Consider the following 19,200-nt stretch of genomic DNA (forward strand, 5'->3'; position numbering starts at 1 on the left):
CTGGGATTCTCCAGGCAAGAATACTGGAGTGGGTTGCCATTTCCTTCTCCAATGCATGAAAGTGAAAAGTGAAAGTGAAGTCGCTCAGTCATGTCCGACTCTTAGCGACCCCATGGACTGCAGCCTACCAGGCTCCTCCGCCCATGGGATTTTCCAGGCAAGAGTACTGGAGTGGGGTGCCACTGCCCTCTCCAAGGGGATATATATATACATGTAGCTATTTCACTTCACTGTACAGCAAAAGTGAACACAACATTGTAAAGCAATTATATTTCAACAACAAAATTGTCTATTACCAAACGTTTAGATAGCCATATCTATGGACTTCCAAACCTCTTTTTTAAATCACTCAGAAAATATGTAACTGGCCTATGTCTGAGCTTTCCTGAGCCATTTCTTCTCTAGTTCCACCTGTGTCACTCTTAGCCTACTGGCTATGATCTGGCCACAAAAGAAAGCAACACAGACACACACATGCACACAAAAACACACAAACTCCAGTAAGGTGGTTGTACTGATATTCTCGTGGGAAGATGGACAGTAGGGATAGTCACACAGCACAGCTTCATAAACAATACATTTGCTCTCCTTCACACGTTCCCAAGTACCCATTCCCTTGACAGCTGTCTGATACCTACTAACTCACTTGTCCAAGAAGTCTGCATTTATTTTATCCTTCCCTCCTGGAGCCACATTGCCACCAGTCTGTATCAGTCTATTTTGCTTCTTCTAGTGCTTGTGTGCTTAAGGTGCTTCAGTCATGTTCGACTCTGCACACCCATGGACTGTAGCCCGCCAGGCTCCTCTGTCCAAGGGTTTCTCCAGATAAGAATACTGGAGTGGGTTGCCATGCCCTCCTCCAGGGGATCTTCCTGACCCAGGGATCAAACTCACATCTCTCATGTCTCCTGCATTGGCAGGCGAGTTCTTTAACCACTAGTGCCACCTGGAAAGCCCCTGCTTCTTCTAGGTCAAGAGTCAAAACAAATGTCATAGATGTATGTATACATACATAGTACTAGAAAAACGGTACTGACGAATCTATTTGCCAGGCAGGAATAGAGCCGCAGGTGTAGAGAATGGGTTTGTGGACACAGAAGGAAAGGAGAAGGGGGGATGAATTGAGAGAGTAGCATTTACCTGTACACTCCCTTGTGTGGAACAGATGTCTAGTGGAAGCTGCTGTACAGCACCGGGAGCTCAGCCTGGTGCTCCGCGATGACCTAGAGCGGTGAGAAGATCAGGGAGGGCGGAGGGTAGGAGGAGGCTAGGACAGAGAATCAAGAAGGAGAGAATGCATGTCTATTTATGGCTGATTCACACTGTTGTATGACAGAAACCAACACAACATTGTAAAGCAATTATCCTCCAGTTAAAAATAAAATTAAAAAAAAAAAAAAACCACATACACCCATAGGAGCCAGCCAGACAACATAAAGGAAAAAAGAAAGTCCAGGTATAAAGGACTAGCAGGGATTATGGGAAACCAGACAAAATGTGCCCCAGGAAATACTTGGTAGCCTGTGGGAACAAGGACCCAGTATTCCTTGAGCTGCTGGAGATCGTGGAAATAGGATCTTTTTCACATCTTGGCAACTAATTCACGTTTAAAAAAACACTCTGTGAGCCCCCCCAAAAAAACATGTATTTGCTATCCAGATGAAACCCATGGGCTACCAGTTTGTGATTGGTTCTCTGGATCTCTCAGTTCCTCTTCCTAACTGAAAGATGGTAGCCTTCTCTTAGTGTTCTCAATTTGTATAACCAAATACTAGTCACTGCCCAGGGTAGATGAAAATGATTCATCACTTAATTTGTGTGTGGAGGTGGGAAGTAATACACTTATAGACACCAACACTTTCCAGCACAGCACCACATCCTGCAGCTACCATGACCTAAGTCTCAGGAAAGCTGGTACCAGTTCCTCTTTAGCCCCTTCCTAGATATAATCTTGCTTCCCTGGTGGCTTACTGGTAAAGAACCCGCCTGCCAGTGCAGGAGACCTGGATTCAATCCCTGGGTCAGGAAGATCCCCTGGAGGAGGGCATGGCACCCCACTCTAGTATTCTTGCCTGGAGAATCCCATGGACAGAGGAGCCTGGTTGGCCACAGTCCATGGGGTCACAGAGAGTTGGACAGAAGCTAGTGACTACGCAACAAGATATAATATTATATCCCACATCATAATACAAGATAAATGCTGCGATGCTTTCAACTCTAAAATTAAATGAACTACATTGAACACATATTTCATGCCTTGTTTCTTATTTTTCCTTTCAGAAAAAAAGCAGAGTAAGCCAAGCATCCTTCTACCATCAGTGATTGATGGCGTAGAGTAGTTTCCAAGGCGTTCAAGATGCTGCGATACACACTTCTTGAGTGACATTGACTGAAGAGTCAATGCCCAAAGCAACGGCTTTTCGACTTCTTTTCTTGACTCTATATCATTCAGGGTTTAGTCAAGAAAATGAAAATCACTGTATGGATTTCAAAGAGAGGGATTTAGAATAAATAATTGGTTTACCATGTTGAAAGTCAGAAAGAGTGGAGCCCCATGTTGGGATCATAAGGCCATACTTCCAGGATTAGCCAAGCTCCATGGCAACTATTGTCACGACCCATCCTTTTTATCATGAGCTATGCCATCCAGTTGTCACAGCACCCATCTCTATAGCAGGCACCAAAAGACCCCCGACCAATGACTTAACATCACCCCTTCCCACAGGAATTTTCTTTGCACTGAGACTATAAAAATTGGCCACAAGCCCATGAAAGGGGTTGGCTCTCCCTTGAGTTGGCCTGCTGTTCTAACAGCATCACCCACTCTGATAAACTCTATTCTCCTCTCATTCTGCCTCATATCTGCAAATTCTTTTCCAACCCACAATCAGACTGCCTTTACAGAAAGGGAACACTAAAATAATTGTTATTGTTCAGTCGCTCAGTTGTGTCCAACTCTTTGCAACCCCATGGACTGTAGCATGCCAGACTTCCCTGTCCTTCACTGTCTCCTGGAGTCTGCTCAGACTCATGTCCATCGAGTTGGTGATGTCATCCAACCATCTCATCCTCCGTCATCCCCTTCTTCTGCCCTCAACCTTTCCCAGTCTTTTCTAATGAGTTGTCTCTTTGCATCAGGTGGCCAAATTATTGGAGCTTTAGCTTCAGCATTAGTTCTTCCAGAATATTCAGGGTTGATTTCCTTTAGGATTGAAAATCATATCTAGAGGTAATAACTGCAGCAATTAGCCCTAGTCTTGGGAAGGGGAACAGAGAATAAGAGATGGACTAGTTAGAACCAGGAGCTTGAAGGGAAGATTCTGAGGAGCTGACATTCATACATTTGAGGAGATGCACCATCTGATTTTGTCCGGTACCTCTGCTGCTGGAGATCTGAAAGAAGCTGAGAAAAGTCTGAAGCTGGAGCTGATGCTGTTGCTGAATCAATGCTGATGGAAACAGAAAAACAGAAAGGAAGCCCCTTCTTCCCTCCTCCCACATTCTCCTTGGCCTCCAGCACTTCCTAGTTGCAGAACTTGATAGAACCACCCTGCACAGGAGAATTCCAATGTCAACATCAAAAAGCAGTGTAGAGATGGTGGATGTGGAGTTGAAAGACAAAAGATAAATAACCAGTGCAGACAAAACCATGGTAAGAAATATATTCACATCAGGACTCAGTATTACATCACTTTCATGCACATCCAACTGAAACAAGCTTCATGTAGCAATGGGATGCACTATATTTTCTTTTCTATTCTATTCTACTCCATTTTAGTTTTAAGTGCTAGTTACACCACCCCTAAATGATTTCATTAATGTCCTAGAAGTGTCTCAAATATGAAAAAGAAGTGGGTGATTCCTGGGGTTCCATGAAGCAAAGTATATGCAGTTGAGAAGAAGGGCTCCTATCAAATTCCAACAAAATTCCGTATTTGGAAAATGTGGGGAAAGGATGGGAAGACTTGTTTTTCTGGTTTCAGAGAAGTGCTTGCAAAGAAACAGGGAATATCACTGTGGCAGAGTCCGCAAGTTTCACATTTTCATTTTGACCCTGCCTTCTCCGTCAACATTACAGATGTAAGTTTAGAAGTAACATATGACATAGGTGTTTACATGCTGGGTGGCACTGAAATATTTAATGTCCTTTTTAGAGTCAACATTTATTAACATGGTGGCACAGGGAAATTAAGTTTGTTTTCTTTAGTGAATAGTGTTAGGAAAATTACAGTGTTGTCCACTGGATGGCATAAAAGTCACTAATAACAGATTCTTCTTTAGATTTCTGCGGCAATTAATCTAAAAGAGTAGACATTTATGACCAAAAAACACAAAAGGATTGTACTATTTTTGGTCATTGGTGGTGTTTAGTCACTATATTGGATCTGACTCTTTTGCAGCCCCATAGACTGTAGCCCACGAGGCTCCTCTGTCCATGGGATTTCCCAGGCAAGAATACTGAAGTAGGTTGCCATTTCCTTCTTTGGGGGATCTTTCCTACCCAGGGATGGAACCCATGACTCTTGCATTGGCAGAAGGATTCTTTACCACTGAACCATCAGGGAAGCCCTATTGGTTATTAGCCAGTATTGGGTCAAACTTTTCATTAGTAATGCAAGCACTGAATTTGGTCCTTATGAAGCCATTTAGATATCACTACTACTACTAAAAAAAAAAAAAAGGCTTCCCTGGTGGCTCAGATGGTAAAGAATCTGCCTGCAGTGCAGGAGACCCTGGGTTCAATCCCTGGGTTCACAAGATTCCCCTGGAGGAGGGCATGGCAACCCATTCCGGTATTCTTGCCTGAAGAATCCCCAAGGGCAGAGGATACATACACTTCATGTAGTAGCAAAGAGTTGGACACAACTGAGTGACTAAGCACAGCTTGACTAAAAATACAATCCCTACCCTCCAAAAAACAGACAAGAAATGAGGGGGAAAAAATTAAAATCAACATAGATGATTTTTCACTGAAGAGTTAATTGATTCACGTGTAGAATCTGGAGGGATTTTGGTGTGGATTACACAGAATTTGTATTCAAATAGGTCTCTGCACATCACAATCTAAGGTTCATCAGGAAAACCCAAGATATAAATCAGGTTCAGCCTGCTTCTGGCATTCATGCACCATTTGACCTTCGGCAACTCGCTTAACTTCTCAGTCCTAAATTCTCTCCTCAGTTGACTTTCAAGAAGATCAAGTGCCATGACAGATGGAAAAGAACTTGGAAGTTTATGGATTCTATGCAAGAGCAGAATCTTATTAACCCCCTCACCTTACATGCATCATCATGTCTATCAATAGCTCAGGACACACAGTCAATAAGTCCCTTGTAACTGATGGAGTATTTATTTTAGGTGAGAATGTCAAGAAACTATGATTCTCTTTGAAAAATACAAATATACACTGGAAAGAAAAGGGGCAAGCTTCATTCTCCACCAGCATAAAATAGTATAAGGATCAAGAGCTTAGATTCAGAGACTCTCCACCTGGGTTCAATACCAGGCTCCAAGATTCCCTGTGAAACCTGGATGAGTTACTCACCCTCTCTGTGCCTTATTCTTCTCACCTGTAAAATGGAGTGAATAACACCATCCAGCTCATGGAATCGTCATGAGGGTTAACAGAATATATACCTAGAGACTGTTTGGGAATAAGACCTTGCAGACAGTAGCCCACAGACATGTATCAGCTACTACCATCACTTTTAACTTTAGAGCTGGAGGAAGCCACGCCACTGGGGAGGTAAAAAGCAGAAGGCTGGAAAGAAAGAAACTATGGAAGAGGCGTGAGTTGAGATGCTTTGTAATTCTGAGTACTGCAACACCACCACAGTGCTCCAAATCCCACAGACAGCAAATTAAATCACAGAACCTCTTGGTTTCCAAAAATTTTCCAGCTCTCTCTTCAGAGCAGTTATCCGTGGGAACACATCTCTGATTTTCATCATTTTAAAACTCCTAGGTTTCATAAATAAAACCACAATGAAAGACCACTCTATATCCAAAAGAATGGCTAAAGTGGAAAAAACAGACAATGCCAAGCCCTGAGGAGGGTGTGGAGTGAACTGAACTGGAGGATACAGACGGTGGTCATGTAAACTGCTGAAAACCACGTTGGAATACTTGCTGGCAGTATCTACAAGAGTTGAACATATGCATTCCTTATGATCCAGAAATTCCACTCCTAGATATATACTCACTCAAGAGAAATGAATACATATGTTCACCAAAAGACATGTGCAGAAGTGTTCCCAGAGACAATATTTATAACAACCCAAACAGGAAACAACCCAAATTCCCTCACACACGCGTGGGTAAATAAATTGTGCCATATTCATAAAGCAGAATGCTATGTATCACAGAGAAGGCTGTTTCACTACAGAAATGAACCTCACTAATATAAAACTGAGAAAAGTAGCCAAATGTGAAAGAAGCCTACGGAATGATTCTATTTACATAAAATGCAAAAGCAGGCAAGAGTAAATCCCGGTGTTAGAAGTCAGAAGAGTCATCATCTTTGGGTGGAGTGGCAATGGGGGAGAAAACAAGGGGGCTTCCAGAATCTTCTCACGCTCTGCCTGTGGAGTTGGAGACAGATTACATAAGTGTTCACTGAGTGAAAATTTGCCACATTCGTTTATGTGTTTGCACATAATGTGTGTATGTTAAACTTCAAAAATACTTCAATTCCAGTATGAGTCTTGATCATTTTAACTGTTGTCATGGAATCAGGATCTTTGAAAGAGCTACCTCCCAGGCACTGCTGAGAATTCCCTTCTTTATGCTACCAGTTAGCCCTATACCGTGGTGCCTCACACGATGCATTGAAATCACTCGTGTATACGTCTGTCTTCCTTTGCTGTCCTTCAGTCGCTAAGTCGTATCTGACTCTTTGCGACCCCATGAACCAGAGCACGCCAGGTTTGCCTGTCCATCACCATCTCCTGGAGTTTGCTCAAACTCTTGTCCATTGAGTCAGTGATGCCATCAAAACATCTCATCCTCTGCCGCCCTCTGCTCCTTTTTTCTGTCTCCGCTACTTAGCCATAGATCTGCTTAAGGCCAGAGACTGTGTCTTATTTATCAGTCTCTTCAGTGTTCAACACAGAGCCTGGCACATGCTTTAATAAACATTAATAAATGTTTATTGAATGAATACAATATAAAACTAATGGGTTAATAACTTATAATGGAAAAACTATGAAAAAGAATATATATGTATATATAGATATGTGTGTATTTATACATATATATGTATGTATGAATGTATAACTGAATCACTTTGTTGTACACCTGAAACCCTGTAAATCAACTCTAATTTAAAAATTTTTTTAATAAAAAAAGAAGCTAATAAATGAACTAATGGGGAATGACATACATTTTACTTTATATTTATAGAAAAATATTCTGTTGCCAAATTTGCTGAAATACCTATTTTGTCAAGTGGTCTACCCAGATTTTTGTCAAGTATCTTCTGAGTTCTTCCCTCCAAAGTTCTCCCAAACCATTCATCACCTTTCCTGGCTTTAGAATCCTATTAACTTAGCTCTGCTGATGAAAGAACCTAGAAGACATCATAAGCTGTGTATTCCTTATGAAAGTTTCCTAACAGATTCTTGATTGAATGAAGAAAAAAAAGTTATTGTGCATAGTTTAGCTAATTCTAAATTTATCAGAGAAATTTTACCACTTTACAAACACATTGGTTGCATACTTACCCAACCTGCTAAAGTTTGCAGAGACAGAGTAAAGATGGAGGAAGTGTTCTAGCTTTGCTATGCCTTTAACAATTTCCTGAGATTCATAGTTTACTGCTTGAATAGGATATTGAGAAAAATGAAGTAGTTATCAGAGACGCAGGATGCTATTAATCTGAGAATGGGCATTCGTGCTTCTCACCCTGAGGGGCAAGTCCTTATTTTTCTCATGAGTTGAATCTGTTTCATTCCCTTGGTGTCTCTCAGTTGGTAAAAAATGTCCTTACAGACAACAGCAGAGCATCAGAGCACCTTGGCTTGTATCACATCCTGGTCATTGATCTTTGCCTTTGAGACTTACGGTACAAAGCAGAATGAGAAAAGTCAGTTTCTTGAGATCTGGAAATTAGTTTCATATTTGCTGTTTTGATAGCAGCCCCAAAGGACAAATTAATAAAACATTACCATGTAATACTCAAAAGAGGAGGTGGGGGTGGGGAAGGAGATTTACATCACCCATTCATCAGTGACCTAACAGGAAAAACATTAGTGAATGATTAAAGAAAGATGACCTTAAGGGGAATGCAGGGGGGATTCAGACAGGCTTTGGTCAAAGCCCCCAAATCTAATGTAATTTCAAGCTGGCCTCAAATTCAATTTGTGTGGAACCTCTAAGTCATCTATTCTGCCACGACATACAGTATAATTGCATTTGAACAGCTTCCAACAGAGCACTGAGCAAACGTCCCGTTCCGGGCCCTCGGTGCCCGCGAGGCCGGCGGCCCGATGACCACACAGGAGGACCGGCTCGGATCGCAGTCTGCCTGCCGCTCCCACCTGCTGACCGTTGCCCTGCACAGGAAGCACGTGTTTCTGCTTAATTCCTGCCAGCGTTTGGCTGTCAGGTATGGCATCTGCAGCGGGCGGCTCCCGAGGGCTGCCACCTGGTGCTGTCAGTCGGCCTCAGACCAACGAGCAAAAAGGGGAGGCATTCATGTAGTGCTTATTTTTCTGTGTTTAGGGTATTTCTTGGGACTTAAGAGTTTTCAGTTGGCAAGTTAACTTGTCTCTTTAGTTAGGAGGGAGAAAAAGGAATTTTGCTTGCTTGCTTTTAAAGTAGAGTTCCTTTCTTTAGAAAAGTTGTTTAGTAATACCTGGTTCGCCCTCATTAAATCTGTGCAGCTTCTTCATGGCACTACAAACTTACTTGCAAATAGACTTAAAAAGTGTAACCATCTAGAATTTGAGATGTGGGATAAACCATAATGGGAGAGAATGTGGAAAAGAATTATATAGATGTATAGCTGAATCCCTTTGCAGTACAGTAGAAATTAACACAATGTTGTAAATCAAGTATACTTCAATAAAATTAAGAACAGAATTTGAGAGATAGTTATTAAATGCCAGTATTTTTAATGTGCTGTTCTAAACAATTATAAATAAGCATATACAAAGTTAGCCTTTGAATCTCATTAAAAATAAAAGATGAAAATAAAACAGAAATAAATGTCCCAGGAGAAAAGATGGAGTGTTCTTTAGAAAAGACCATTTTTGGCTCTTGTCTCAATGGTTTATAGCATGCAAAGGAATAAAAGATCCTCAGTGAGTATCAACAGTTAGATAATATTGCAACGTCAAAAAGCCTGCTTGTTGTAATCCAAAATCAACTTATATTTAATTTTAACTCATGACTTTCATTTTGCATCCACAAATGGAGTCCACCTTTCCATAAAATCAAGGAAATATAATGAAATTGACTCGAATGACTAATGATTTGCTTGTACTAGACCGCTTTAAGTAATAGGACAATTGTGAACATGAATTAGCACCTGGGTAAGAAGAAAGCCATTGCCCTAAGGACACAGATACTTTGGCTCATGGCTTTTCACTTGATTTATCCTACTGATGAATGGCAAAAGTAATAATGATTAAATGCATGAAGATGCTGGGTTAAGGACAGTATTGGTGGAAAAATTAGATGTAATCGAATGTTGACTTGCCAAATAAATTTTAGATTGCATATCTAAGCATCATATAGGTATTTTTAAAGCATGCACCCATTTATTTATTCAATACATCACCACTAGAAAAATGAACTACAGAAACTGAACCATATCTTTTCCACTGAAGCAATTCCTTCATGTGATTTTTTTCTTTTTTGATAGCAGGGAATTTTTGAGGAATGCGACCATCAGTTTATGGAGGAACAGACTGTTCTGAACTTCACAGAATATGTTACTATGGAAGTCGGTGTTCAGAAAGTCAAGCAGAAATGGCTGTGAGTTTATTTCTGTCCAATGGCATTTTTAACACAGGAAAGAGCCACAGTGGAGACAGAATCAGAGAACCCTACACCAGCATATTTCTGCACGTTTTCTAGTAAACATAAACACTCCACTGTCTTTATTTACATGGTCCTATTTTCATTCTACCTGTGTATTTTTAGGAAGTTCAATAAAATATTTGCTCAGGAAGTACTCCGGACATGTGAAGGCCCAAGGTGCCAAGTCACACAAAGAAGTGGATGCAAGAGAGGAACAGGAAGTTGAATGGGTGAAAAGTGGTTGGGCAGAGAAGCACAAAAGGGAAGGGGAAAAAAGTGCAGAATGACCCTTAACTTAAGAATGAGAAGAATCAGACAGGCCAGAACGTGAAAAGCAGAAACTGTTTTCATAACTTCTTGTTTCTACCAGTGGTGTCTTGATTATCTGAAAAGCTCTGGGAAGCTGCCTGTGCTTACTTACACTTAGAAGGGAGCCTGGGCAGGGAATGAAAGGGCTTGGAGCCAGTCTGGAGGTTTTGGAAACATCTTTGTGCAATTTCTGATTTCCCATCTGCACACTTCCCATCAGCCCCCACGCAACCAACAACTACAACACGCTGTACTGGGGGTTCTTTCCCGGTTGTTTGAAATGATGGACTTAGTCTCCCGCAGGGATCCTGGTGGTCAGACTGGCCACCACAAGAAGATGCAGGCTCCTGTGACCTAAGGAAGGGGCCCTATCTCAACAAGTCCATGGATACCCGGGGAATGCTCAGGGAACTCCTTCAAGCAAATTCTCCAGCCAAACATGTTTATTAAACGAAAGTGATTTTCTTTCTGAGCAGTGAGATCACCAGCCAGATGCTCTGCTTACAGATAAGGCAAAATTTTAATCTGCTCCTTGATAGCCTCTCTTCCATTTCCAGGTTGAGTTTCTGAGAATTGTCCTCGCCTCAGGAGAGCTTGCTACACGTTACAAAGAGGTCTTGACGGCAAAGCATTCCTGACCATCTAGGCATACATATCCTCTATTCCTCTTCACAGCAACAGTATTCCACATCACTTGTCTCTCATTAAGCTGGCTCTGAAGTGGAAACACCCATCCCCCTGCGTGCACTGTGAGAAATTCCTAGGTTTTGTCTCATGAATTTTTCATGGAAAGCAAAACAGGATTTCCCGCCCGCCCCCCCACTCCACCAACCAGGAGATTTTTGAAACGTCCTGAATTTGCTTTGGGTATTTAATTGGCTCCGTTTTCTGTAATGTTACTTCCCGCCCTCCTGTTCCTTCTCTAATCCAAACCCCAAAGCCTTCAGCCACTGGCCTGTTCAGGGAGCTGGTTTGATTACCCTGCAATTGGAGGGTGGAGTGGGAGAAGAGGCCTCATACCTTTGTTTTTCTGGTTCTCCCCAACACCCTGGTGGCCTACTTGGGTGTCCCACAAGCTCTCTGTGGAAAATAGTGTTTCCCATTTAGCAGCAACTCCGCCTAGCTCCTGAGCTATACTTTAGCAAGGGTGAGCTGCAGTGACTGAGGTCTGCATCGTGCCATGCTAGAGGAGCCGTGTTCTCCCCACGGTGGTGGGCCACAGACTAATCCTGCTTCTGCACTGGCAGCCCATGGGGCAGAGGGAGTGAAGTCATGTTATTTTCCAGTGTGACCAGAATGTAATCGGTATTCAAGGGTGTATTTTCAGGGGAAATTTTCAACAAAGTTGAAAGGATGGGTGTTGTTTTTTTAACCTAATAAAAAAGTATCCAAAAGAGAAATTTTTTACTTTTCAGGGCTTCTCAATATGTTAGATTTCCTTTTTCGGTGAGGAAAGGGAAATATATTCTATGCAGCTCAGAGCTATCTAAATCCTCTTGCAGGTGAGCACGCATAGTCACTCAGTCGTGTCTTGACTCTGCAACACTTTGGACTGTAGCCTGCCGGGCTCCTCTGTCCATGGGATTTTTCAGGCAAGAATACTGGAGTGGGTTGCCATTTTCCTCCTCCAGAAGATCTTCCCGATCCAGGGATCGAACCTGTGTCTCCTGTGTCTCTGCATTGCAAGCAGGTTCTTTACCCGCTAAGCCATGAGGGAAGCTCCCATTTGTATCCCTGGAGCTGCACAAGATGATCACATGCTTTCCTGGGTCTTTAAAATAGACACCATCTTTTGTGTTTTGTAATATTTATAGAAAAATATGGATCAACTTGATAGCTCAGCTTTTTGAGAATCTCAATTATTTAGTGTGTTCCCCTGAAGCACTAAAAACATGCTGAGGGGGCAGGCGTGAATCTCAGCATTTGCATCGGGAGTATTATAAGCCGAGTATACCTTCTTCTTCAGTAATCAGTATGAGAAGCGTTCAGGCTATTTTTCCTAAGTATGGAATCGCTAAAATTTAACACTCACACCCATTCATAAAAGCACTGTGATGTAAAAAACTCTCCTTCTGGGGTCTGGGTTCTCTTAAACATTTCAAAAATGCCTTCTGCCCTCATTCTAATATGGCTGACCATCTTTCCTTGTGTTCCACAGTACCCAGTATCTATGTCTACAGTTCAGTTATGTGTCTTATAACATTTTGTTGCATAGATCATTATACTGATTCAGTATGTGTTTGTCTTCCATTTGAAAATGTAAAGCCCTCTTAAGCTCCATATTGACACCTCAGTTGCTGCAGAACTTTCAGGGTCAAAGTCACATCTAGAACTTACAGATAATTGACACGTGTTTATTGCAAGAAAGAATAAATGAATGATAGGAAGCCGAAACTGACATAACAATGCCAAAATATTGACATTTTAAAAATTACATACATTATACTTTAAAAATAAATTACACATATATGCTTTGCTGCTGCTGCTGAGTCACTTTAGTCGTGTCCGACTCTGTGCGACCCCATAGACAGCAGCCCACCAGGATGCCCCGTCCCTGGGATTCTCCAGGCAAGAACACCAGAGTGGGCTGCCATTTCCTTCTCCAATGCATGAAAGTGAAAAGTGAAAGTGAAGTCGCTCAGTCGTGTCCAACCCTCAGCGACCCCATGGACTGCAGCTTTCCAGGCTCCTCCATCCATGGGATTTTCCAGGCAAGAGTTCTGGAGTGGGGGTGCCATTGCCTTAAAAGGCATCAGAAAAATAAATAAAGGTACTTTGGGGACAGAATTTTGAAAAGAGAAGAAAAATAATTTCTTGACCTTATATATATGCTTTCTAAATAAGCTCCCTTTTTGAGAAGCAAGCAATGCATATTTTTTTCATTACAATATTCATTCATTTAATAAATATGTGTTCCATACATACTAAGTGGCAGGGAAATTCATAAGTGGGAATTGAAGATGCTGGAAATACACACACGTACACTCAATTGTTCACAACATGAAGTGATAAATGCTACGTGAAGCCTGATAGGAGCCCAGAAGAGGAAATGTGGGGGTCATCTACCGAGCTCCAGTCCCCCTTGTTCTGACAGCAGCGCCCAATCAGTATTAGGTAACGAGGCTTCTCTGGTTGGACCCAGCCTGAATGGAAGTGTCCTGTCCATCAAACAGTACGGCTGCACATGTTTTTAATCAGATGGAGACCTGAAGTGTGGTGGTAACAGGGAAAAGACAGCTGAGTCTGAGCTACCCTAGAGTCTGTGCTCAGAGTAACAGAAATTCCTCACTAGGGTGCTCTTTCTTCACTTTAGACCTTCTGCTCTGGGCTTTTTCTTATTTTATCAGCCTTTTGCTAATGGAAAACCTTAGTTTTTTGTAAAGGATTAAAAACTTGAGTGCACCACATTTGCCTACTTTGAATTCTATGGGTCTAAAGAAAACATTTCCCTTCTCTCTTTTTAACACAGCCAGAGAACTGGACACAGAGATGAAATGAACAATCAGAAGGATTCACAGATCTGGCATTAAATTTACAGACTTATGAGAGCAAATTTATTTTAAACAAGACAAATAAAAATAAAAATTACTATCTACTGTGCTGTGCTAAGTAGCTTCAGTCATGTCCCACTCTTTGCAACCTCAACTGGAGCCAGCCAGGCTCCTCAGTCCATGGAATTTTCCAGGCAAGAATACTAGAGTGGGTTGCCATTTCCTTTTCCAGTTCATCTTCCCGACCCAGGGATTGAACCTGCATCTCTTATGTCTCCTGCATTGGCAGGTGGGTTCTTGGCCACTAGCACCACTTGAGAAGCACTTTCTGTAATATATCTATTAATATATTAATAACTAATATATATTATTAATATATACATTAATAATATGTATATATAATACATATATACATTGTGTCCCATACATAGGTTGTATATTCGGTATTCCTTTAGGGGAATATTCACCTAATTTGTAATTTAAAATATTCAAAGTTAGGCAGTCAAAGCTAGAAGAGATATATGAATTGCAAAAAGCATACTATTATCCCAAATAGAGATTTTATAAATAGAAGATTTTTGTGTATAAGCCTATTTATCTCCAGCCTAGTAAAGACTTGAGCACTGTCTAGAGAATGTGATCTAAGTAGGCAAACAATTCAGATAATGTAAATTGCAGTTTGAGGCCTAAAAAAATACAGGAAACATGTTTAGTCTAAAAAAATATAGAGACCTAAAATGGCATGCAAATTCTGAGAAGTGTTTTTCTGAGACTGGACAATATGGAAACACTGACCTATAAATTCAAATCAAAAAGACTTTGTAGTTTAAAGTGGTGTGTCAAGTAAACCACTCCTAATGGCTTGTCCCAAGCTCCCACTCAATTCCCATCAGTTCAGTTCAGCTCACTCATTCGTGTCCAACTCTTTGCAACCCCATGGACTACAGCATGCCAGGCTTGTCTATCACCAACTCCCAGAGCTAGATAAAACTCATACCCATCCAGTCAGTGATGCCATCCAACCATCTCATCCTCTATCAGCCCCTTTTCCTTTTGCCTTAAATCTTTCCCAGCATCATAGTCTTTTCTAATGAGTCAGCTTATTGCATCAGGTGGCCAAAGTACCAGAGGTTCACCTTCAGGATCAGTCCTTCCAATGAATATTCAGGACTGATTTCTTTAGGATGGTTGGATCTCCTTGCAGTCCAAGGGACTCTCAAGAGTCTTCTCCAACACCACAGTTCAAAAGCATCAATTCTTCAGTACTCAAATTTCTTTATGATACAACTCTGACATCCATACATGACTACTGGAAAAACCACAGCTTTGACTATATGCTTTTTAATATGCTGTCTAGGTGGGTCATAGCTTTTCTTCCAAGGAGGAAGCTTCTTTTAATTTCATGGCTGCAGTCACCATCTGCAGTGATTTTGGATCCCCAAAAAATAAAGGTTGTCACTGCTTCCATTGTTTCCCCATCTATTTGCCATGAAGTGATGAGACCATCATGAGACCATGCCATGATCTTAGTTTTCCAAAAGCTGAGTTTTAAGCCAGCTTTTTCACTCTCCTCTTTCACTTTCATCAAGAGGCTCTTTAGTTCCTCTTTACTTTCTACCATAAGAGTGGTGTCATCTGCATATCTGAGGTTATTGATATTTCTCCCGGCAATCTTGATTCCAGCCTGTGCTTTATCCAGCCCAGAATTTCACATGATGTACTCCGCATATAAGTTAAATAAGCAGGGTGACAATATACAGCCTTGAGGTACTCCTTTCCTGATTTGGAACCAGTCTGTTGTTCCATGTGCAGTTTTAACTGTTGCTTCTTAACCTGCATGCAGATTTCTCAGGAGGAAGGAAAGGTGGTCTGGCATTCCCATCTCTTTAAGAATTTTTCACAGTTTGTTGTGATCCACTGAGTCAAAGGCTTTAGCATAGTCAATAAAGCAGAAATAGATGTTTTTCTGGAATTCTCTTACTTTTTTGATGATCCAAGGGATGTTGGCAATTTGATCTCTGGTTCCTCTGCCTTTTCTAAATCCAGCTTGAACGTCTGGAAGTTCATGGTTCATGTACTATTGAAGCCTGGCTTGGAGAATTCTGAGCATTACTGTACTAGCGGGTGAGACGAGCGCAACTGTGCAGTAGTTTGGGCTTCGCTTGTGGCTCAGCTGGTAAAGAGTCCACCTACAATGAGGGAGACCTGGGTTCAATCCCTGGGTTGGGAAGATCCCTTGGAGAAGGGAAAGGCTACCCACTACAGTATTCTGGCCTAGAGAGTTCCATGGACTATACAGTCCATGGGGTCCCAAAGAGACACACACACGATTAAGAGACTTTCACTTTCACTTTGAACATTCTTTGGGGTTGGAATGAAAACTGACCTTTTCCAGTCCTGTGGCCACTGCTGAGTTTTCCAAATTTGCTGGCATATTGAGTGCAGCACTTTGTAACAGCATCATCTTTTAGGATTTGAAATAGCTCAGCTGGAATTCCATCACCTCCACTAGTTTTTTTCATTGTGATGTTTCCTAAGGCCCACTTGACTTCACATTCCAGGATATCTGTCTCTAGGTGAGTGATCACACCATCGTGGTTATCTGGATAATTAAGATCTTTTTTGTATAGTCCTGGGTATTCTTGCCACCTCTTCTTAATATCTTCTACTTCTGTTAGGTCCATACCATTTCTGTCCTTTATTGTGCCCATCTTTGCATGAAATGTTCCCTTGGTACCTCTCATTTTCTTGAGGAGGTCTTTAGTCTTTCCCAGTCTATTGTTTTCCTCTATTTCTTTGCATTGATCACTTAGGAAAGTCTTCTATTTCTCCTTGCTATTCTTTGGAACTCTGCTTTCAGATGGATATATCTTTCCTTTTCTCCTTTGCCTTTTGCTTGTCTTCTTTCCTCAGCTATTTGTAAGGCCTCCTCAGACAACGATTTTGCCTTTTTGCATTTCTTTCCTTGGGGACAGTTTTGATCCCTGCTTCCCGTACAACCTTACAAACCTCCATCCATAGTTCTTCAGGTAGTCTATCAGATCTAATCCCTTGAATCTATTTGTCACTTCCACTGTATAATCATAAGGGATTTTATTTAGGTCATACTTGAATGATTTAGTGGTATTCTCTGCTTTCTTCAATTTAAGTCTGAATTTTGCAATAAGAAATTCATGATCTGAGCCACAGTCAACTCCCAGTCTTGTTTTTGCTGACTATATAGAGCTTCTCCATCTTTGACTGCCAGAATATAGTCAGTTTGACTTCGGTATTGACAACCTGGTGATGTCCACATATAGAGTTGTCTCTTGTGTTGCTGGAAGAGGGTGTTTGCTATGATCAGTGTGTTCTCTTGGCAAAACTCTGTTAGCCTTTGCCCTGCTTCATTTTGTACTCCACAGTCAAACTTGTTGGAGTTTGGCCATACCTGTTACTCCAGGTATCTCTTGACTTCCTACTTTTGCATTCCAGTCCCCTCTGATAAAAAGGACACCTTTTTTGGGTGTTAGTTCTAGAAGGTCTTGTAGGTCTTCATAGAACTGTTCAGCTTCTTCAGCATTAGTGGTTGGGGCATAGACTTGAATTACTGTGATATTGAATGGTTTGCCTTCAAAACAAACAGAGATCATTCCTTTGTTTCTGAGACTGCATTCAAGTACTGCATTTCGGGCTCTTGTTGAATATGAGGGCTACTCCATTTCTTCTAAGGGATTCTTGCCCACAGTAGTAAATATAATGATCATTTGATTAAATTTGCCCATTCCAGTCCATTTTAGTTCACTGATTCTTAAAATGTCTATGTTCACTCTTGCCATCTCCTGTTTGACCACTTCCAATTTATCTTGATTCATGCACCTAACATTCCAGGTTCCTATCCAATCTGTTCTTTACAGCATTAGATTACTTCCATCACAGTCACATCCACAGCTGGGTGTTGTTTTTGCTTTGGCTCGGCCTCTTCATTGTTTCTGGAGCTATTTCTCTGCTCTTCTCCAGTAGCATGTTGGGCACCTACCAACCTGGTGAGTTCATCTTTCAGTGTCATATTGTTTGCCTTTTCATACTGTTCATGGGGTTCTCAAGCCAAGACAGGAAGAAGACCCTTCTATGGACATGTAGGTCAGTGACTCAAACTAATTAGAAAAGAAGCCATTTCCTTTCTCCTGGACAAATGGTGTCTTCTGAGACCAGCGCACAAGTACATTTTCATATTCATTTTGAGGCTGTATATTCCAGAAAATCAAGGAGCAATAAGGATGTGCTGGTGATTGTACATTGCTTCCTAAGTAAACAGAGATAGGGAAAAGTCAATGGCAGAAGGTATGGTTTCCTGAATGCCATCAGTTTATTGTATGAAGAAACTGTATCAGGGTGTAGGAATCTAAAGTTTTCACTAGCTTAGCTGCCCTTCAAGGACTCTTGCTGCTGAGAGAAAATTAATGAAAGAAGATCTACACAGAGACATGTGCTAACAAAGTGTTGAAATAAAAGGACAAAGAGAAAACATCCTTTAATATCTAGATAGAAAATATTGGTTAGCTACAAGAAAGCTGAAATCCAGTTGGCTTTCTTTTCAAAACAAGAAATTTGAGAAGATAATAGAACCATAGCTACATGCAGTTTTTCAGGAAAGAGTTTGTGAACTAAAAGTTATATATCCCAGCTAAGATGCGTCCAGTGAGAGAAGGCAACAGAATATTTCTTCGAAAGTCAGGTCAAAAAAACAAACAAAAGTCACATGTCCTTCTAGAAAACATTAGAAGGCATCAGATCAGATCAGTCGCTCAGTCGTGTCCGACTCTTTGCGACCCCATGAATTGCAGCACACCAGGCCTCCCTGTCCATCACCAACTCCCGGAGTTCACTCAGACTCACGTCCATCGAGTCAGCGATGCCATCTAGCCATCTCATCCTCTGGCGTCCCCTTCTCCTCCTGCCCCCAATCCCTCCCAGCATCAGAGTCTTTTCCAATGAGTCAACTCTTCGCATGAGGTGGCCAAAGTACTGGAGTTTCAGCTTTAGCATCATTCCTTCCAAAGAAATCCCAGGGCTGATCTCCTTCAGAATGGACTGGTTGGATCTCCTTGCAGTCCAAGGGACTCTCAAGAGTCTTCTCCAACACCACAGTTCAAAAGCATCAATTTTTTGGTGCTCAGCCTTCTTCACAGTCCAACTCTCACATCCATATGTGACCACAGGAAAAACCATAGCCTTGACTAGACGAACCTTTGTTGGCAAAGTAATGTCTCTGCTTTTGAATATGCTATCTAGATTGGTCATCACTTTCCTTCCAAGGAGTAAGTGTCTTTTAATTTCATGGCTGCAGTCACCATCTGCAGTGATTTTGGATCCCCAAAAAATAAAGTCTGACATTGTT

The sequence above is a fragment of the Bison bison genome, unplaced genomic scaffold, assembly GCF_000754665.1.
Source record: "Bison bison bison isolate TAMUID 2011002044 unplaced genomic scaffold, Bison_UMD1.0 scf7180017864111, whole genome shotgun sequence".
In the NCBI taxonomy this organism is placed as follows: Eukaryota; Metazoa; Chordata; class Mammalia; order Artiodactyla; family Bovidae; genus Bison; species Bison bison.